The sequence below is a fragment of the Perognathus longimembris genome, unplaced genomic scaffold (assembly GCF_023159225.1).
Source record: "Perognathus longimembris pacificus isolate PPM17 unplaced genomic scaffold, ASM2315922v1 HiC_scaffold_166, whole genome shotgun sequence".
Lineage (NCBI taxonomy): Eukaryota > Metazoa > Chordata > Mammalia > Rodentia > Heteromyidae > Perognathus > Perognathus longimembris.
This window is the reverse complement of record NW_025956683.1, coordinates 13,324-36,762: the sequence shown is the minus strand read 5'-3', so window position 1 is coordinate 36,762 and position 23,439 is coordinate 13,324. Positions and strand designations below refer to the sequence as shown.

Sequence of the window (23,439 nt, the reverse complement as noted above, 5' to 3'; positions counted from 1 at the left end):
TGCCACTCCAGCACCTAGAATTACCTTTCAGTATGCCATGTACAAGTAATAAGAATGACATACAGAAAAAACTCCAAATGCCAGTCTTGGTAAACAAAAGATATGTGGAACCCTCAAGACACATTTGAAGTCATGTGGAGAGAACTGGAAAGTAAAGAAGCAAAATTTTATCCCTTTGAATATGTTTAAAATTCAGAGAATATTGAATTCCCTTATGAGCAAAACGTAAACTTCCTCATAAGACTTCTAAGACGTTCCTAAGTCTAAGCACTTTGATATATTGTAAGAATGACATTTGTCACAAAAATATTTTTAATTTAAGTCTCATCGTTCAACCTTAAATATGCATGGGAGGAAAAGGGCCATTCTGAACAATATTTTAAAATAACTCTTGCTACATAAACTTACTGGCTTTCAATCCTCGGTTTTCATATGGATATTTTAAATCATTACCGAAGTGCCTTTCACAGGAAGAGTGGCCTCTCGCTCCTCCATTTGCTCGTCTTCCATAGCTCTGATTTCTTCGTTTCCCTTTATTTCTTGAAAGAACTGGTCTTCTCCCTCTATCACCACTGTCAGAAAAGGATTTGCCTGCTGGCTCTACTTTAATTACTTTTCCATCCAAACGCTGAAAAAAATCAGTATTTTTCCATCAATAATACCATCTAATTTGCCTTAAGTTTTATGTCTATGCCTTACATATATCGCTGATATAATAAGGTATTAAGTCACTATCTTAAATCATCAACTATCTTCCTTCAAGTGGAAGGTATTCATTTCCTTCACTCTAGATAAAAACACCCAGAGTACTTGTGTTTACTCAGATATGTATTCCAATATTGTATACTGTGTAACACAAAGTAAGAACTGGTTCAATTATAAGTTGGAAGAAAGGTTAAAATATTAGTTTACAGAGACAATTATCTGTTCTTTTGCTGAAAACTACCGTAACATAAGTAAATGCTAAATATTACTCAACTATCAAATTTTCTATATACTTAATCAAACCAGGAGTCAAATGCCGCATTTAGTTTCTTTTAAATGTCATAATCATGGACATGAAAGATAGCAAAGAACATGTTGTCAGAAACCATGCACTGACATACAGGGAAAAAAAAATTGAAATTACCGAAGACAGTTGCATAATGAAGAAGTATATTATATAGTAAGTATAAGTGCAGGTGGATAATGAGAGAAGAAAATATTTAGGAAATTAATGAATATTTTAAAGGTAATCCTTATTATAAGGCAGTAAAAAAGTAATATCTTTTAAGAACAAAGAGCAGAGGTGAAAACAGAGGATGGTATATTGGGCAAATCTTAAGATAGTAAGAGAACCAGAAAAGATACCACATTTATGTAAGGGAGATAAAAGGAAACTAAAAATTCCAGAACACAGAATGAGTGAAAGGTTTTAAAAAAATCAAAATTTTATCACAATGAAGATATTTAAAGCCAACTGATGATACCTTGCACTTCTGCTCCTGCTTACACATGAGACTGGAGATCTTAGAGCAGTTATTGAAATCTCCACTTAACTAGAATAAATTTGGGCTTGACGGCTTGGGTCAAGTAGAGCCACATTTTGAGCTAAAAGTGGAGAAGCAGGAGCTTGGGGACCTGAGTTCAAATCTTGCATTGCGACCAAAAAGCCAAAAGTGGCTAGACAGAGAGTATATCTCTAGAATTAAAGCTCGTGGAAGATGTAGTGTCTTCAGGACAAAAATAAGCACTCGTTTATCACTACTGTAAAATCAATAATCAAGAAAATGTCTTCACTAAAATCACTCTGCATGATGAGTTAAAAGAATTGCAGGAGAGAAAGAATTCATCACTTTGGTCACATGAGTTTCCACAATAACAAGAAGTTATTGTGTAATTGAATTTAAATCTTGTTCAAACTCATCTTGCTCCAAAATTTTCTAACAGGAATTCTGTGTTCCAAACTGTGTGTCTTTTAATGCCTTTATTTCACAGAAATACTGCCATGATTTTGAGCAAAATCCAGGCACTGAGAAGGTGGAGACCAGGAAGTTAAAGTATCAATTCAAGTACTGCAGACCAAGCTAGGTAAATTTCAAAATTGTAGTTTAGGGTGGCCAGGCAAAATAAGCAGTACTTTCAGCTCAAAAGCTATACCAAAAGCAGGACAGCTAGAAGAATGATGCAAGAAATACAACATGGATGACATGGTCCCAAAAGAAACATACTTTACATATTTATGTATCTGTACTCCCAGGGTGTATCAACCTTATAGCAACAATGAAAACATTTTTTCATAGTATCTGTTTAGCAAGCATAAATCTGGAGCCCAAACCACAAGACCACAAAAGTAGTAAACAAACAAAACAAGTCCTGCTACAAGTTATAATAGATTTCATTTCTTTTTGTTGATGTTTTTCCTTTCCTTTTCTTTCTCTTTCCCTTGGCATCTTGTTTTATTCTGGTTTCAAGACTTAACAACACAAAACCTTAAGCATGCTAGGGTTACTTAGCATGACCTTTACGCATGAGCCTGGCCTTTTGCTGGTTAGGTTGAGATGGAGTCTCATGTTTTTGATACTACCAGGCTCCAGATTTCACCCTCTTAAGTAGCTAGCATTTCAGGAATAACTCACCAATGTCTGCAAGTTGTTTGAAAGTTAACATACTCTTCCAGGCCAAACTACAACAGGAAAATGAAACAACTTCCATTCCCAAGATTTTCATTTGTGCTCCTACTAGGATTTGAAGTCAGGACTTCTAAGCTATTGCTCAACATTTTCTATAGGGTAGTGCTCCAACCCATACACTATTTCTGGCTTTTTTTTTTCTGGCTACATGATGATAAAGGTGACTTGGTTTTGTTTGCCTAGGGGTCTAACAAATTGATCTGAAGATCTCAGCTGCCTAAGTGTATAGGGTTTTAGGCACAAACCATACCTACATGGCTCACAGCCATTTCTGAGTAAATTACAACATAAAAATCAAGAGTTCTAGTGGCCATCATGTCACCATAGAAACAGCAGGAAGGAAAAATACAACAAAATGATAAAGTTATGAACAGAAGTAGGATGTTAATAAAAGCTGCTTACTTTTCCATCCATCCCTTTGACTGCCCTCTCAGCATCTGCGGGGCTTTCAAAAGTAATAAAACCAAATCCTCTAGACCTCTTGGTTTTCCCATGCTTCAGCAATTTAACTGCAACATACAGACACCATTTTAATTTATGGAAAATACATGGAAAATAAAAGTTCATGCACACTTAAAAATATTACAATGGCCACAGCACTTCAAATTTTTCTTCAAAATCACAAAAATTTACAATTTTTATTTTGATTGCAATTTCCAGCATCAAATTCAAAAGCCTTTCAACTGATCGTATAAGATCCTATTTCATATCCTACCCCCACAACATATTTGTAAGTTTGATTTTCAGTGCAAGAGATGCATAGGGTGGTACATGAAGTCAGTACTTGCTTTTCACAAATAGTCTTTCTCATGAAAGTTTCAAACAGAGACATTTTACGTTAGTCATTTGAAAGATATTATTCAATAGGCATTTACCTACACAGAGACTGACTGTAAGAAATTACCTTCCGCTATGTGTCCAAATTTGCAAAAGATCCTTTCAAGATCCTTTTCTCTGGTATCAGCACTAAGGCCTCCTACAAACACTTTCCTAGGGTGATGAGATTCCATCCTCTTGCTGTGAGTGGACAAAAAAATAATCATCATCTTCCACGTTTATACTGCACTTAATATTCAAGTCATAGAATCTAGCATTATTTCAAGCAACAAAATCTGTAGTATATAAAGCAGAGGTATTATTGGCCTTCTAGATAAAAGTAACAAATTTCATGCAAGTCTGATAAATTTATTTCATGTAAAATATGAGTTTAATATTTGTGTATGGCGTGTCACTTTTTTACATATTTCACTAAAACACGGTATATACTTGTTTGGTAAAACAAACAGTAGTAGATTTTGTCAATTAAAGCAGCAATAACATATACACTATTCACATATTTAACTTCATAATCAGAATCCATGACACCTACTGTATTTACACCGTAGGATATAACTCATTCCCTACCAACTATATTTTATCCCCAGTGCTGTGGCTTGAAGTCAGGGCCTGAGCACTTTGCCTGGCTTCATTTTGCTCAAGGCTAACACTCTACCACTTGAGCCACAGTGACATTTCCTTCGTTTTCTGTTTATGTGGTGGGGAAGAACAGCAGGCCTCATGAAGTCAAGGCAAACACTCCATGGCAAAGCCATATTCCCAGCCCTGCCTATCAACTTTTAAAAGTGATAGTTTTAAGCTCTAAAAAGTTACAAAAAGGGAAATATTAGTAGTGGAACCTATGTAACAGTCTTATAAGGTTGTTAAGATAAACACACCTATCAAGTGCTTTCAAATGTTTTTCCTCTGTCCCCAATTATCATAGTCACTATTAAAAAGTTCTTCCACCTCAATGTTTTTCTTGCCAAACTTTAAACTTGCTAAAATGGTGAGTTATGGTACAAGAGAATTTTTGCCATTAGTTGACACGATCTTCCTTGCCAATGTCAGTATAGAGTGGTTGGATTAACTGAGAAAACTAAAGCAAACGTCCAAAATTTTGGACTTTTCTGTGAGATAGGTCATTTTGCCCACTTTAAGTTAGCAGTGTCAGTTGTTATGTTCAGTGTTTGTGTTGTATTCCAAGGGGAAAATAATCGGTGGCGGCACAACTTAAGGTGGGAAGGGGTTTTATTTACAAAGGGATTTATTTTATTTTATTTATTTATTTATTTATTTATTTTTTTGGCCAGTCCTGGGCCTTGGACTCAGGGCCTGAGCACTGTCCCTGGCTTCTTTTTGCTCAAGGCTAGCACTCTGCCACTTGAGCCACAGCGCCACTTCTGGCCGTTTTCTGTATATGTGGTGCTGGGGAATCGAACCTAGGGCCTCGTGTATCCGAGGCAGGCACTCTTGCCACTAGGCTATATCCCCAGCCCACAAAGGGATTTATTTACAACCTAAAACCTGGAACCAGGGCAGCCTTCCATCTCCAAATGCTAGCTTGTGCATACCTTGTCTTGGGACAGCTACCCAGAACCCAGACCTGAGACCTATCCGGACCTGAACTCTGAACCTCCACACCTTAATCCCCAACCACCTCAACCTCCAAGCCTCCAGAGGAACAAGCTTCCTTCCGGTAGGCCTCATTCTCCTCAGGCTTTAATAAGCCTCAAGCCTCCTCACAGGCTTTAGGCTGGTCTGTAGGCCTCAGGCTCTGGACCCCACCCCCAGGCCTCAGACTCGGGACTCCCACTCAGGCCTCAAGCTCTGGTCGCCCCCTCAGGCCTCCGTCTCCGGACGCCCCTTAAGGCTTCGGAAGGCTCTGGTTGACTCCGCACCACTCCACCGACCAGCAGGTTATGGCTCTAGCCCCGGTCCCCCAGCCAGCCCGGTTCAGCACCCTACTCCACTCCTCCAGCTGGTCTGGTAGGGTCACTGCTCCGCTGCTACAGCCACTCCGGTTTCCTCCTTCCAATTCCTGCTCTTCTCTTCGTGCCCCCTCCTAATGCCCAGGCAGGCAGTCTATTTATACACTCAGAGGTGATCTAGCCCCGCCCTCTCCGAGCGCCAGAAGCACTTGCAGCTGACTGTCCGGACCAATTAAAAGTGCGTCCCTGGCTGTCCGGACCAATTAAAAGTGCCACCCGGGCTGTGGCGGGGAGCCTGTTGCCACGCCCCCTCCCACGTCCTACGCAGTGACGCCACAGGGGGCGGGACTTCCCTGCCACGCCTGTTATTCCCTTTGTGCATCTTGCCTTGGTTGATGTAATTCCGAATGTATGTGTGAAAACCGACGGGAAAGCCAGCAGTGGTGAAGTCCGCGTGAATCAAAATGGCGGGCGGTGGCTTCTCCATGTGGAAAAAAATTGCTAAGAAAAAAAAAAAGACACCCAGAGCCAAGCTCCCACAAGAAGGGCCAAGAATGAAATGGCAGTTGTGTTTCTCCCCTGTGGAGAGTGGTTTTGTGCAGCTTTTCCTGCCGGTTATCAGCGTGCAGGCCGCTCCCTCAGGCGGGAACAAACTCGCCGCTCCGCCATTTTCCTCTGCAAGGGAGGGGCCCCACGCGAGTTTAAGCTCAGTGCAACCAAGCGCCTCCGATACACACAGCGATGCGCGTTCCTGTAATTTGCGGAAATGCTTTTACACCTCCGGTAACCCTGAGGTAAAAAGACAAAAGTCTGCGCTACACCCACTTACTCTTCACCACAGAGGATTCAGCTTCGGACAACGCCCGCCTGGCTCAAAATTCACTTCTGTATTTAATTTCCACATTCCTTACCTTCTTCCCGCAGTTTCGTACCCTGACGCGCTCAGCCGCTTCTCCGGCCCCCGCAGGCACCGCTCCGTGGGCTTGGACCCCCGAAGGTCCCGGATGTAGGGCCGGGGGAGGGGTGGGGAGGAAGTCGGCAACGTGGAAGCTCTGAAAGTGAAGGGGGAGCCAGTAAGTCAGTAGGGAGTTTGGGAATCCCCCACAATGGGATGTAAAACCAAACCAAAATACTCGCTGTGGGTTACCCTCCATCCTCATTGCCATTATTTTCATATGACCATAGCGTTTGATAGAACCTTTGTTACTAAAGGGTGCTTCATAAACGCCCCTCTCCCCAATACTGACATTATGTCTTCCCAAGGGCTCCGACTACGTCAGACACACGCAAAACCAAAGTGAGGAATCCAAACCCTCCATTTCTCCCTTTTCCTTCCTTCCTTCCTTCCTTCCTTCCTTCCTTCCTTCCTTCCTTCCTTCCTTCCTTCCTTCCTTCCTTCCTTCCTTCCTCTTTCCCTCCCTCCCTTCCGATTCCTTCCTTCATGTCTTCCTTCCTTTCTTTCTCTCGCTTTCTTTCTTCCTCTTTCTTCTTTCTCTCTTCCTCTTTCTTTCTTCTTTCTTTCTGTCTTTCTTTCTTGTAATGTGAGGTTTTAACTCCAGATAGTCTTTATTCAGTTGATGAACATTATACTGTGATAAAAGTCTTTTTAAAAACGTTTTTGAGTTGTTCATTTGTTCTTGTACAAGTACTAGTGCCAGAACTTGTCTCCTTGTACTTTCATTCACTGTATACCCTTAATCCCTCATCTCAGCCTCCTGAAGGTCCAAAACACCCTCATTGTAGTTTTTATCTACACCAATTATTGAACATGTAGACTCTCATTACATTGTTATGTACTTTGAATTTCAACACATTATTCTAAATAATGATTTGGATGATCATGTATTTATTCTTTCTTTCCCAGAATAATCCGTCTGTGACACAGACACACAAACTAGAGTCATACAGTTAACACTTTCTTTAGAACATTTTATATAAGTCAAAATTACTACTCTGATTTGATTGCCCTATGTTCTCATCTGAGATAGACACTTGAATAATTCTATATTCTCCAGGAGAGATTACCTGCTTTTCAAGTTCAAAATGTAAGATGCGTATTTTACTTAATGGCTATTCCTTAGGGGGGAAATTCTTTACAGTCAAATGCTGTATTTTCAAAAGTAGACATTGGGCACTGAGCACAGATCGCAATTAACTCTTTCATAGAAAATATCCATGTAGAGTTAGTGCTAGGAGAAGACTGACAGAATAATTAAACTGTAAAACAGAAGTTATGTCATGTCATTTTCTCTAAAAGTAAAGCATCAGTGAAATGAAAAAAACTCTAGAATTCATTTAACAACATAAATGGCTGTAAGATTTTTCCATGAATGCTCTCACAAATGTAAAATCAATCATGTCACCAAAAATGTGTTTTATACCAACATAATGTTTAGGACTGCCTATAAGAGTAATACTTTATCAGGATGATTGCACAAAAGGTCTTAGTAAGATTGAAAACTGCTCAATAATTTCAAATAGTTTTTGGACAGAAAAGCTTATTTGCAAACTAGTGATCTTTTATCAGTGGCACAGTTAAGGAAAACTATTATGAAGAAATATAGTAACAATTTAGTAACAATTGTAGGTATTAAAATGGAAATAACAAATACTATGTACTTCAGGATGTAGCACAAAGACTTTATGCTAATGTACTGGGATTTGAACTCAGAGCTTTTGGCTTGTATGATGAGAACTAATGCATCCATATCTTCCAGTCTTTTTCTTTTTGATTGTGTTGCACTTTGAACCAAAGACTTTGCAGTTCTCAGGGATACTCTCAACCACATTACAGCCTTTTTGTTCTGATTACTTTTGAAATAGTGTCCTCCTTCCAGCCAGAGCAGGTATGGCCTGTGAACCTCTTTGTTTACATTGGATGGCTGAGAGGATAGGATTATCCTACCACAGTCAGCTTTGTCTGCTAACATGGCATCTTATGGTCATTTTGCTCAGATTATCCTGTGAAACACAATGCTCCTGATCTCTGCCTCATGAGAAATTTATGTTATACCTGTAAACTAAGAGCGCCCAAATTACTGTCCTCAATCATCTAGTCCTCTCTTCCTTTCCTTCTTTCTTTTGATGTCTTTAGCACATTGCTCTTTTTATTTGCTTCCTTTCTCTCTTGTTCCTTCATCCTTCCTTCCTCCCTTCCGGAACCTCCCTCCCTCCCTCCCTCCCTCCCTCCATTCCTTCCTTCCTTCCTTTGTTCTTTTCCTCTTTTATTTTCTGGGTTGCCATTTCTTTCCCTGTCTCATTCTACCCTTCTTTCTTTTTTTTGGCCCCTTCTTTCTTCCTTCTTTTCTCCCCTTCCTTCCTGCTGTCTTTCTTTCTGTATCCCTATACCTCTGTTTCTGTATTTCAACTTCAATCTTCTCTTTTTTTTCATTCTTTCATTTTCTCTTTTTTTCTTTGCTTTCCTTACTCTCATTACTTTTACTTTTCCCTTTCTTTTTTTCTCTATTTCGTTCCTTCTTTACTTCTTTCTCTCTTCCTTTCTTTTGCCTTGACTCTAATTGCTGCTATTGGGCCCTGTTGCAGTCTCTAAGTTTTTATTCTGAAGTCTGGTGCACCACCCCTTGAGGCTATACCAATACTTCCAGTCTTTTGATAGCTTTTCAACAGACTTTGCTGTCTTGGCCATCTCTGAAGCGAATTCTCAGAACTCATCCTCCTCTGTAGCTAGGATTACAGGCACGAGCTACTGTCGTTGGTTCCTAAGGTATGTGTCAATTAAACAGGTTTTTATGTTTTGCAGGGTGGAATGAAGTGAGTTTTACTATGGTAACCAATCTGTTATGATTCAGGACTGGAGTTTGCATATAGAAGTCAAGGGCTCAGGGAATGAGTACAAAACTAGTGTCCTTTGGAAAGCCAGCACCTCTTTTGTTGAGTGACACTGGGTTCTCTGGATTTGTAAGTGTGCCTCTGAATCTTTTGAGCAGGGTTATCAAGGGCAGTTCTTGCAACTACTTGTGAGAGGAATGAGGGTTCACTGTGCAATTTTGATGTGAACTAAAGTCTTGTTTTCTCAAGACCTCTGAGATAGGTTCAAGCTCATTTACTATTATTCATGGACTATGTTGGATGAAATTGAGTACTCAGACACATAATTTTTTTTTTTTTTTTTTTGGCCAGTCCTGGTGCTTGGACTCTGGGCCTGAGCACTGTCCCTGGCTTCTTTTTGCTCAAGGCTAGCTCTCTGCCACTTGAGCCACAGCGCCACTTCTGGCCATTTTCTGTATATGTGGTGCTGGGGAATAGAACCCAGGGCCTCATGTATATGAGGCAGGCACTCTTGCCACTAGGCCATATCCCCAGCCCCAGAATTTTTTTTTATTATTATCAAACTGAATTACAGGGAGGTTACAGTTTCATACCTTATGCCTTGGTTACCTTTCTTGTACTGTTTGTTACCTCGTCCCTCATTCCCCGTCCCCCTTCCCCCTTTCCCTTTCCCTGCCCCTATGAGTTGTTCAGTTCATTTATACCAAACAGTTTTGCAACTATTGCTTTTGTAGTTGTTTGTCTTTTTTTACCCTGTGTCAGACACAACATTTTAACTGTCAGAGGACTGTCTGTATAAACTTAGTCGGGATTTTCTACTAGTACTAGGGTGTCATGGTCCTGCACAATAGGAACTTGAAGATACCTGGAAACCAGTCATTCACACCTTAGTACAGATCTTCTTGACCATGTTAAGTTTATGCTGATTTGATCTAGGGCCTTCTAATCCATTAGTCTCCAGATATATGATGCACTGAAGGTAGTCACTGTCTGTACTTGTCCTATTTAGGATTTTCTAATCATTTTAAAAAATATTTGATATAAATTTATGTACCATAGTGAGCTATACAGTTTAAGTATACCTCATTATTGACTTTCCTCACCTGAGTGCTATAGTTTGCTATTGTGGTTTTGCTTTGTTGTCCTCTCTTACTTTCAGCTCACATGGAAACATATGGTGTGTACCATTTTGCTTGGTATTATCATTCTGTTTTAATTCAAACTTTAGTTTATGATAACTCATTATTATCCATTGTAGTATTGAGGTATAATGTGCATCATAGTTTTGGGTCCTCCGTATGCTTCATTTATTAAAAATATGTAGTTCTATGTATGTATTTATACAGCATGCATGCATGTATGTACGTATTTGTATGTACAGCCAGCCCTGGACTTGCATTTCAGGCCTCATGAATTCATATTGCATGTGCATTTCACACTGTACAGATGAAAGAGAGTGGGCTACTGGTTGACAATTTCTGGCTATGGGGGATGCCATTCGTGTTGACATCGGGGTTTGGAAACACCAGATTTTCTTGTAGCATTGAGGTGTGTAGACATAACATAACTAGCAACTCATTATTATCCTGTAAAATATCTAACATTCAAACTGCTGAGGGGTTTGGGGATGGTGTTGGCTAGGATGAGGGCTCATTAGTGTTTCTTTGTGAATGCTCACATGGCCAAACATTTTTTCCACAATCTTGGGCCTTACTATGGTCTAGATGGTACTCAGACAGCAAAACTCTGTAAACCATGACTGGATCACACCGAGCAAGGGAAAAGTGCCTCATGTAAGTGCTGGTGTGGTCCTGCAAACAATTGTCTCTAGGTAAAGGGTACACTTTCAATATCTGGATGTGAAAAACTTAAATATAAGATGATAATGGTGATAGGTGTGTGCATGTGTTTCAGAATACAACATTCCAAACCTGCATGTCCCTGGAATATGTTCTAGCACGTCATTTGGGAGACCTGCTATATTCAGCACCAGAGCAATGTTCATGAGAAGGGTTCAAGAATCTGAGTTGTTATGCTTGTCCTCTTCCTTACTGGGATACCATTGAGGTGCCTGCACTCAAACTGGATAAACATTACCCAATAGAGACAGCCCCAATGTGGTTATGATGAACTGTTCTGAGCGCTGTCCCCATGGCTCCTCCATGGAGTGGGCAAGGATTGGTCTTCCACATTGGTCTACCACAGGTCTCTAGGGTTTCCACATCTCCATTTTTATTGTTTCTGTCCCACTCCTGGGGTACTGTCCTTGAGTGTTTTTCTCAGGGATAATACTTGGCCCTCAGCCAGAGCTCCCCTACTAATTTATTGGTGCATAATTGGTGATAAGAGTCTCACAGACTTTCCTGTCTAAGCAGATATCACACCACAATCCTCAGATCTCAGCATTCTGAGCAGCTAGAATTATATTGGACCACCCGCCAATGCCTGGCTCTTTCCTGAAACAACCATCTGGGAAACAGCACCACCCATTTATTTCTTGAAGATTGAAAAAATAACAATTAGTTCCCTAATAAATAATCTCCAGGTGCAGAATTTTACAGCAGAGAACTGAGTTTTAGGATTAAGGTAACAGAGTTTGCTTCGCAGTTCCTTAAGAACTGAAATACCCATAGGCTTTGAAGCTCATTCAGTTGTGGGGGGGAAAAAACTGGAAAACTTTCCCAGTTCCTGTGGAGGCCATAAGAGAAAACACTTTAGAAGTTCTTCCAATAGCTTCAGGTCATGATCGGAAGAAGTATAAAGTTCAAGAGTTACAAGTTTTTGCAATATCAGAATCAGTTTGAGGTGGTTGTCTCTCAAAGAGAGCCTCCTGGCACTCTCAAAGCCATTCAGAAAGTTAATCTAACCCATCTAGCCTCCTTAGAATTTATTTTTTCTGTATGTAGTCAGAATTTTCAAAGATAGAAAAACAAAACTTGGCTATTCTCCTGTATCACATACCTGCAATCCTTGCTTATCTGGACGGTAAGATCTGAGTGACGTTCTTGGTTCAAAGCCAGTCTGGGCAGAAAAGCCTATGAGACCCTTATGTCTAATTAAACACACAAAAAAAGCAAAAGTGGTTCTGTGGCTCTTGTGGTACAACACTAGTCCCGAGGTCTCGAGTTCAAGCCCCGTAACCGAGTTAAAAACAATTTCTGAGAAAACTTTTGTGGTCCTTTTTTCCTTTGTAGGTCAGATTCTACCTGCCTAGAGCTTTGGAATACTTAAGATCAGCTATGGCATCAGAAGCGGTAGCTGCTACACACACTGCAGAAGCAGTGAGGTTAATTAAGGCTCCAGTAGAACCTTTGGTATTCATGAGACATATGGGAAGATGGGAAAAATGATGGGAAGATTAAGATTACCCTTTAAGTAGGAATTTCAAAGTGTCCTTTGCTTTTTGAAGTTGATGAATTGAATCATAACAAACAAATAACTGGGAGGAGTACAAAGTATGACATGCTCAGTCAGGTTTCCTCACAAGGTATCACCCTTTGTATAATGCCATGGAAGAGGGTTATATTATAAGTCAAACTACAACTCTAGTGTCCCATTTGCTTCAAAAATAGTCCATGAGAATCATCTCAGTAGATGCGAAGAAATCTCTTCCAAAACAAAAATCCAACATCATTAATAGAAAGAACATAACAAAAAATAATAAAGCCCATATATGATAAAACCACAGCAAATGCCATACGGAATGGTCATGAACAAAAACAATTTGCTCTAAAGTCCGCGAGAAATCAAGGTAGTCCATTCTCTGTACTTCTCTTCAGTGTAGATCTGGAAATGCTAGGCAGAGCAATAAGACAAGAAAAAGATACAATTCTGATTCACATAAGGAAGGCAGAATCAAACCATCCGTATTGCAGATACCCTAATGCATGATATTTAAAGGAAACAAGGACTCCATCTCCAAGCTCCTCGAGTTGACTGAAAACTGTGTTATAGTAGCTGGTTACAAAATTACCTCACACAGATCAATGGACTGGGAGGAAGGGAGGGGGCGGGGCCGCGGGTGGTCAGGCAAGGCGCGGCTCGGGGCCTGGCCTGGCCTCCAGGATGGAGGAGGCCGGAGCGGCGGTGGCCTCAACCGGAGAGGCCGAACTGAACTGGTTCCGCCTCAGCGTGTCCACCGAGAGGATGGAGTCCGAGCTGGAGGCGCACGGCGAGGGTCAGCGCGGCTCCTGGAGGCCTGCGATGACGGCGGCTGCCCCACAGCCGTCTGGCGTCGCTGCCCCTCGGCCCGATCTGCTGGCGCTGAGCGGCCTGCGCATGCTGCTGGCCTGCCACAACCGGCTCGGAGGGCCCGGCAGGCTGCCCAAGGGCCTGGCGCGCTCTCCGCCCTGCCGCAGCCTCCAGGTGCTCAACCTCAGCAGCCATGGCTTCCAGGAGCTGCCGCCAAAGCTGCTGGGGCTGCGCACGCTGCACACCCTCAGCCTGGGCGGCAACCGGCTGCGGAGCATCCCGGCCGAGATCGAGAACTTGCAGAGTTTAGCGTGTTTATATCTTGGAGGAAACTTCATCCAAGGAGTCCCACCAGAATGAGCAAATCTGCCTTGTCTGAAGTACTTGGTATTGCGTGACAACAAAATCCAAAGTGTGCCTCCTCAGCGTTCCCAGTTGCATTCCCTTCGTTCCCTCAGTCTTCCCAGTAGCTTGCTGACATGCCTGCCTCGCAAGATCCTCACCCTTATCCATTTGGAGGAGCTGAGTTCACCAGGAAATCCATTGGTTGTTCGTTTTGTTAGGGATTTAACCTATGCCCCTCCCCCTCTCCTGGAATTGGCTGCATGGACCACTGAGGTCCGCAATATTTCGCTGACGTCCCCTGTGATCTTCCTGAGAATCTTCTTAGATACTTGAGTTCAGCTAGCAATTGCCCAAACCCAAAATGTGGAGGAGTCGACTTTGACCTCTGTGTCAGGCAGATCACGTTCGTGGACTTCTGTGGGAAGTACCGCCTTCCGCTCATGCACTACTTGTGCTCTCCTGAGTGCTCCTCCCCCTGCAGCTCTGCCTCGCACAGCTCCACATCCCAGAGCGAGTCCCACTCCGAGGATGAAGCCAGCGGAGCGCACACCGAATGCACAAAGTTCTCCTTGGTTGAGCACAATCGAGGGGCTTCTGAGAGACAGCTTGAAATTGACTAGAAACCTTGTTGCCCTCATCAAGGAAAGTACGGGATAGAAGAGTTCATATTCCATCTGCCTGTCCAGCAAGAATGAATCCAGTTCCGTGCTTAGACTTCACTCCGAATGGCAGTTTGCAGTGTTCACAACAGGATGGTACATTCTCAGCAGCCATGGACCAGCGGCTGCTGCTGCTGCTGCTGCTGATAGAAGAAGTGAGGAGTTATCAAGGTGTGATTATTACAGAGCTGCCTTTGGCAGTGAGTTGAGCACTATACCACAGAAGAAGCCTTCTCCTTATACCACCCCTGTTTTTATATAACAGACCCATCTATTCATATGAGCCCACAGGTAGTTGCATAGGACTTCATTAGGTCGTTCTGACCAAATAACTACTAAAGAATATAACTTTTAAGTAGGATATTGGAACTTTTTATTTGTTTTTATATGATTATTAATCTTTATAGCCTAGCAATGATTAAAGTGCCTTAATCATTCCAGTGAGATGGAATTTTATGCAAAGAATAATGCCAAAGCAAACTAGAACCTGACATTATGCAGAACCCTTTAAAATGTGCTTTAACAACTCAGTGAATCACACCAAGCCCATGCCTTCTTAACTCCTGTTTTGGTTTCAACATTGCAGTGATCCCGCTTTATTTTTTTTTTCTTAAACTATCTTTAAGTAGTTGTTCAAAGAGGTTTCAATCTACATGTCAGTTTACAAGTACATTGCAACAGTGATGCTGCTTAAACCAGTCACTTTATACATAATGGGAGACCACAATCTTGATCAGTCCGTTTACCATGAAGCAGAATAGTATATTTTGACAGAAAATTGTAGAGGATACACTAATTTGTGAGTGAGAAAGGTAGAATTTCTAACAATAAAATTTGACCCCTTTGCCTGTGCTATAAACTAAACTGTAACTTTGAAACATTTCCAAGAAAACTAAGGTGGTTAGATAAACAAGACAAGAGGGCCAACGTTGAAAGCCAGGAAATTACATTCACACAGTGTCTAAAACTAGTTTAACACTGGAACATTTTGAAACTAAAGCATTGGTAAGTAGCAAAAGATACTAAGCTTATTCTCTCCGTAAAGTGTAGAATAATTGTTTTTGAATTTTTATTGGCTAGTTTAATGTGCAATAGAATTGAACAGTAGTACACTGTAAATTCATGTAAAGTATAACAACACACATATAACCATTAGATTAGAAGTTATAATGACATAATAAGTGCTAAATGTACAGGTGAGATTGCATTAGAATGCCAGGTAACCTCTTATAGCACCCCGTATTGTATTATAATGCTATTTATGTGTGCTAGCTTTCTGTATATATTCTTTTTATTTTAGGTTATCATATAATTCAGGGTTTGTGTGTGTGTTTGTATGTTCATTCATGAAACATGAGTATTTGATGACTGCAGTCGTGCACGCTGCTATAGTGAGTCCCCTTACCATCTCCTTGTTAAAAGTGTAGTAAGATTATTCTTTTATTATTTAGAAATGTTCTGCCTGTATCTATAGAAGTAATTATTACATTGTATATTGTAAACTACAAGTAAAAGAGTCTTTGCTTACATCTTCCACTGAGCCACAGCAAGCTGTAGACTGAAATCATGAAAGGTAAATTTCAGGTAGGCAGTGCCTATACCATACCTAAAATGCTAATGTAAAACATACAATTTGGTAGCATCAAGGTTTTTTCTGGTGTAAATGCTTCTAAATAGCATCATTTCTGTGGTTCTGAGGTTGAACTGAGACTTCATGCTTACTCACCTGAGTGTTGCTTAGCTGGTTAAGCAAGACTGCAGTTTGATTTTTTGCTGATTAATTGAAGGTGGAGGCTTTAAAAAAATTCTTTATTAAAGTGATGTACAGAGGGGTTACAGTTTCTGAGGTAGTCTTGTGGACCTTTTCCTGCCTATTCTGGCTTCACACGGTGTTCTGGATCTCAGCCATATAAGTAGCTAGGATTGCAGCAAGACACAATAGGAACCATCTTCTACTTCTTCATGGACTGTCAGCTTAACCTAAGTAACAGCTTGAATAATCATATAAAAATTCGTTTTTGTAAAATAAATAGGTAGGTTAATATAGCACTTAGCCCTACATAGCTATTTCCAGCTTCCCATGAAGGAAGTATACTGCTTGATCTCTAGTAGAAATACATATGAGCATATGTAGCTGTGTACTAATAGTGAGTGTTCTGTCAACAAAACGTTTACAATATGTCTTTGCCTATTTTTGAAATGTAGGAGTGGTGTGCGTCTGTTCTTACTAACTGTTTTGGAGGGGTAGGAGAGATGAAACCCAGCCTCTGTTCATGCAGGGCAAATCCTTTTCCATGGAGATGCAGCCCCAGCTTAACTGTGTTCTGATTTGTGTGTATTTGAGACAGGGTCTTGCTACACAGGCTGGCCTAGAATTCTGTATGTAGCTCACACTGTCCTTCACTGGTAATCTTCCTGTCTCTGCCTCCCAAGTATTGGGATTACAGGCATATACCACCAACCCCAGCCTATCTTTGGTAAACTTGTGATGAAATCTTTAGTTGTTCGTTTTAATCTCTCTTTTTTTATTCTTATTTTTGATCTTCTACATGGATGCTAATAATGTCTAGGATTTTCCTTGTTATAGAAATATAGAAGATGAGATGGAAGGGATTTGATCATCTAGAAACAAGATGATCCTGAGCCAGACAGCAGATATATATTGAAATGGAATAACTAATATTTGAAATAGAAATGGGTACAGTATTCAGTCTTAGTCGTGTTTACTCATAGAATGCAGACTGAGTTAGAGACATAATCCTATGCTCTGAGCAAACAGGAAGGTTCGCTAAAATATTTGGAGTCAGGGACTGATGGCACAGGGAACAGCTGTGCTCAGTGTTCCCTATATTTGAGTAATAACAAAGGTAGATCCTTTTGTTATCATTATGGAGTTCAGGCTGGCCTCAAACTTGCAGTCTTCTTGTCTCTGCCTCCCAATTGTTGGGATTGTGGGTGTGGGCCACCTTCCAAATGTGTGCTGGAGGTGACTACTTCTAAACACCTTGGTATTAACTTTTTTAAGTTGCCAACTTAAAAATGCATTTTAGACTGACAACAAACCTGGAAATACTTTTGTTGATATAAATAAAAATAAGAAGTAGTCCACAACTAGCAACTGGTGGCTCATGCTTGTAATCCTGACTACTCAGGTATCTAAGATCTGAGGATTGAGATTCAAATCCAGCCTGGCCAGAAGAGACTGTGAGATTCTTCACTTCAAGTAAGTACTGAGACAAAGCAGGAAATGATGCTGTGGTTCAAGTGCTAGTGTGCTAGCCATGAGTAAAATGAAGCTCAGGGACAGCACCAGACCCTGAATTCAAGTTGGAGGGCCAGGCACTAAAAAAAAAAAAAAGGTCACAGTAGTTTTTTTCTGGTTCTGGGGTATAAATCAAGGGCCTCATATATCCCAGCCCTTTTAGTTTGTATGTTTTTTTTTAAGATAAGGCTTCACCCACCCTCTGCCTGAGTTGGCTTGAAATATGTAATCCTTTTGCCTCTGCCACCCACGTAGCTGGGATTACAGATGTATATCAATGAGCCTAGTTTAAAATAAATCTTTAGCAACCACAGGCAGAGAGAGAAGTCAAACCTAAGGATATTCCTAAGCTAAGCAAGCCCTTTAGGGTAACTGAATTGTTTAATAAAGTTATTAAATGACCTACTGGTTGTCATCTAAAAACCTTTAATACTAAAGTTATTCAGTACTTGCTAGTAAGAGCTGGTGTTCATCTCCCAAATGAAAAACCAGGAAATGATAGGATTTTCTTCCAGCAGGGAGAAAGCAGTGCCTCATTAACCTAAATTTTCTGGTTCAGCAGATAATATTGGTTAATATTTACCTTTTCACTGTAAAAGTAAGCAAATACTGAAAGTTTTTGATCTTTGAAAACTTTTTTAAAATCAGTACCTATTTATGTATTAAAGAAACGAATGGTAATTTGCTAAATTTTATATGATCTCATATAGGGAAAACTTTATCCTTTGTAGTACATACACAAAACTAGTTTAGTTATGTAAACTAGTTTAGTTTAAACCTAAGTGTTTAGGTAAGACCTGAACAATCCCCCATTCATCCAAAGGTATAGATTTTATTATGTAATATTATTCCTCATTTAATCCAAAGAGCTTTTCAGTTGTGCTGGATATTTAACCTCAGTAAAAGGCTATTGTGTAGGCATTTAGGCAGCACAGCCTATAATACATAGTTCTAATTTCCTCTGCATACAAGAAACATACTTGACCATCATGTCTTTTAACACTAAATTCTTTGTATCGACAGACTTAGTGTATAACAGTGCATTTAATTTTGTGTGTTGTAATAGTTCTAATCTTTTAAAAAATACTTAGGTTGTTTGTGGTCAGAGAGAACTAAGTGCATTAAATCCTCCATGGACCCAGGATTGGGGAAATTACGGTAACAGCCTCATCATTTCGGACCTTTGACTTGAGGGAGAAAAACTGATCTTGAGAGATTTGTCAACCTAAAACAGGACCCATTGTATCAGTGTACAACTTCTGGGGAGGCACCCTCAATACACTGCTACCGGAGGGCCTTGTCATAAAATCAGTAAAGGATGTTTCTCAGAATTTTATTTAAAAAATGTATGCCGTTCCATGAAAGGATAACAGCAGTTTCGTTCTATTACTCCTTTTTAAATAGCACTTATAAAATAACTCCTCATATATATAGTACATATAGCCTCTAGTGGAGTATTAGCACGGTGAGGCCTAGCATGCTTTGTCACTGATTTTATTATAGTACAGATTGAAAGAGGGTGTATTTTCAGTATGTTTACTTGTAAATACTAACATTTTACAAATCTTTTTCTTGGTTTGAAGTTGTTAAGTTTTGAACTAAAGATTTACTCACAAACTCTGCACACTGTTGAATCCATACTTGCAAGGCAATTCTGATCTGGAGGCTACAATCACTTACCTAGCTTGTTAGTTTCTAGGGGAAATAGTCTGGATATATTAAAATCTATTCATTCTAGGAAGGTTATTTACATACTATCAAACAAGAAAGCCATGGTGGAAGAACCATTCACGATCACCAGACATTGCTTTGGCTTTGCTCCTGTGGTTATGGATAAGTTAGATTTAACTGCTTTTTGTTCAGATGTCACCTGGTATTGAAAACATTAAGACATTCTTTAATGTGTCTATAACTGATATAAAGGAGTCCCTTCACAGATTTTGCTCCTGAGTACCATTCTACACTTGAGCTGCACCTCCAGTCAGATTCACTGATCTTAATGATTAACCTTGATGTGTTACTGAGGATGAGTATTATCCTCAACAGTCACTGTACAGTAGTTGTATAGAGACTCACATTGAAGTTTGGTGCATTCTGATCCCATTTTGTATGTGATAAACAAAAATGTAATAGGAAAAGCCCTTAGAATAACCAGTATTTTAACTTTAATCATAAACCTGGGGACTTCAAAGTATCAATAGAGGATGATGAAAATGCATTTTACTTTTACTTTGGTCAGATGACTGTGATCTGATTTCTCAACTTGTATATTTGAAACATTTTGAATTAGGTATATAATTAAAGCCTAACTTTAAAAGAATAGTGTAATGTAACAATATAACTCAAGAATAAAGTTTTGTTTTCTAGATAACATATAGTTTACTGTATCAAAATTACTTGTTACTTTATAATGGTAAATTCCTTTCAAAGAATATTTAAACTATGTTGCATACTTCCTACTGCCTCTAAGACATCAAAACATTGTAATCTTGTATTAATTATGTAAATTTCACCTTACTAAACATGGCGCCTGCCTTTATTTTGTTTTGTTTAAATCCAGCTCTCTATTTCAGGAAAATAACATTATTTTATTCTTAATGAATAAGAATTTACTCTTAAAAAAATCTAAAATCCTCATAATGTTTGTATTTGTATATTATATCATTGCTTATCTGTTTATTAAACTTTCAATACATAAATCCATAAATTAAAATCAGTAGACTGTATACCAAACATACACAGGCAGAGATGGCAATCAGGAAAACACCTCCATTGATATTCCCACAATAAACAAAATAAAACCAAGTAAGCAAGCAAGGTATCTGTGAATAAACCTAATTAAATGAGCAAAAAAACTTTCATAGCAAAAAACTCTAAAAATTTGAAGAAAAGAATCAAAGTCAACATCAGTAAATGAAAAACCCTTAACATTCTTGAAGGGGTAGCTACTAGTAGAGGAAAAATGGCCATAAATGATCTATAAATTTAATGAAATCCCCACGTACTGTTAAAAATCATCTAGAAATCTAGTGCAATCCCCAACAAATCCTGAAAGTAGTTCTTTACTGAGATAGATAATACAAACTACAAATTCATGTGGAACAGCAAAGACCACAAATAGCTAAGGAAATTCTAGGAAAAAATGGCAATGGGGGCAGTATCACAATTCCAGACCTGAAGCCCTAGTAACAAGCTTTACTATCAAAACCAGCGTGCTGTTGCCCCAAAAGTACACCTGGAGATCACTGGAACAGACTAGAAGACTCAGACATAAAAGCACTTACTTAGAGTTACCTGATATTTGACTGGGTAGCCAAGTGTAGACGGTGGGAAAAAGTCAGGTTCTTCAAAAGTTGGTCTTGTTAAAACTATGTATCTAGGGGCTGGGAATATGGCCTAGTGGCAAGAGTGCTTGCCTCATATACATGAGGCCTTGGGTTCGATTCCTCCGCACCACATATACAGAAAATGGCCAGAAGGGGCGCTGTGGCTCAAGTGGCAGAGTGCTAGCCTTGAGCAAAAAAGAAGCCAGGGACAGTGCTCAGGCCCTGAGTTCACAGCCTAGGACTGGCAAAAATAAAAAATAAAAAAACAATATATATATATATGTATATATATACTAAGTATCTAGATGCAGAAAATTAGAGGTGGATCCCCCTTTGTCTCCATGCACTAAAATCACCTCAAAGTAGCTCAAACCCTTCAACATCAGACCTGAAACTTTGCAATTACTGCAAGAAGAAGTAGAAGGAATACTTGAGCTCAAAGGCATGTGCAGGACCTGTCTGCAAAGTCTCAAGGACATAGCAGATAGGAGAGACACTTGACAAGTGGAATTTCACAAAAATAAAAAGTTTTTGCATGCCAAAGGATATAGATACTGAACTAGAATAACAATCAATAGAACAGGGCGGGAGGAGATCTTTACCACTAATATATCTAAGAAAGGCCTTATATCCAAAAAATAGAGGAACTCAAGAAAGTAACCCATGGCAAAGCTAATCCATCACTAAAAGGTGCCAAGGACAGACTTCTGAGAAGAAGAGACAAGGCAAAGAAACACATGAAGAAAGGCTCACCATTCCTGGCCGTAAAGAAAAAGCACATCAAAATACCTATGAGATTCCATCTCACCTCAATTTCCTTGGCCAACATTGTAAATTCAAACAAAAACAACAAATACTGGCAGGGATGTGGTGGAAAGAAGAAGTCTATTGTGCCTTTGGTGGGTATGAACACTAGTAAAACCACTCCGGACAGCAGGCTGGAGGTTTCTGAAGAAACCAAAGTACCCATTTCACATGACCCAGCCATGCCACTCCTGGGTATCTGTCTTGAACATCACCAACCAGCATACGGAAAGACAACTGCACCTCCTTGTTCACTGCTGAACTATTCCCATTAGCCAAGTTAGAGAAAGAGCCCAGATGTCCTCCAATGAATAAGTGGATCTAAAAATACACGATGTAATTTTATACTGCCATTACAAAGTAAAATATAGCATGTGCAGGGGAATGGATAGGACTAGATAAATCATTTTTAGTGAGGTAAGCCAAACTGGGAGAGACAATGGTTTTGCTCCCATGCAAAAGTGAGTTTTACGATAGCTTGGGACAGGAAAAAATAGATACAGGACTCTAGGCATTCACTCACAGCAGACCAAAGGAGTGTACTCTTTGGACAGGAACACAACAAGTGGCACGGTGCCGATGTGCAATCGGTCATATTAAAAACATTTATCAGAATGAACCCTCCCACGGGCGCGGGCTCCGGAGCGGGGCGCGCTGAGGCGGCAGCGGCCGGTGCAGCCACAAGGAGCGGCCTGGTGAGAGTTGCGCCCGCTGCCCTCTTGCCCTACGCGGTTGAGGCAGAAAGTGGCGGAGACTTCGGGGGCCGGGGCCAATGTGGGCGCCCCTGTGACCACGCACCTCTTTTCTGCCACTTTTGCAAGGGCGAGGTCATCCCCAAACTACCGGAATATATATGTCCCAGATGAGAACCAGGCTTTATTGAAGAAGTGACAGATGATTCCGATTTTCTAGGTGGTGGTGGCAGCCGGATAGACAATAGCACATCGACACATTTTGCCGAGCTCTAGAGCCATTTGGATCACACAACGTTTCCCAAGATTTTAGACCATAGAGCCAAGGAGAGGGGTCACCAAACTCACACTGACTTGTGGGACCAAGACGGCCTCCACAGCTGCCAATGAGTCGGAGATACAGGTCTCAGGGAAGTCCTCGTCCTGACAGATCTCCAGCTATTGAAGGGATCATACAACGGATCTTGGCAGGACTCTTTGCAAATTCTACAATTCCTGGATCCCCCACCCCCGGCACCCCGGCCACCCTTTTTCTTGGAGTGGGATGCTACACTCCAACCCTGGGGACTATGCCCGCGGTCAGACAGGGCTGATGCCAGTGTAACGCAGAATTTGGCACAAGTGTCAAACACAGGGCCTCCACCAGTCACAGGAAAAGATTACATCTCTTCCAACATTGACAGTAACTCAGGAACAAGTTGAGATGGGCCTAGAATGTGCAGTATGCAAAGATTACACACTTGAGGAAGCAGTCCAGCAGCTTCACTGCAGTCATCTCTTCCATTGTACATGATACAGTATCTGTATCCTGCCATGGCTAGAACTGCACAACATCCGCCCCCTATGTAGGAAGATCTGAAATGGTGAGGACTGTACTTGGCAAGCCCAGAACTCTGAGGCCTCTGCAAACAACAGCAATGGCATCCAGCTACATGACAGTTGCACTTTCTGA

The 23,439-nt window shown here is 40.5% G+C and overlaps 2 pseudogenes; both read left to right on the top strand.

Annotated features, from left to right (window-relative positions):
* The first annotated feature begins 13,273 nt into the window (after positions 1 to 13,273).
* Positions 13,274 to 14,557, top strand: LOC125344606 (annotated as a pseudogene).
* Positions 14,558 to 22,409: 7,852 nt separating this feature from the next.
* LOC125344602 lies at positions 22,410 to 23,439 on the top strand (annotated as a pseudogene).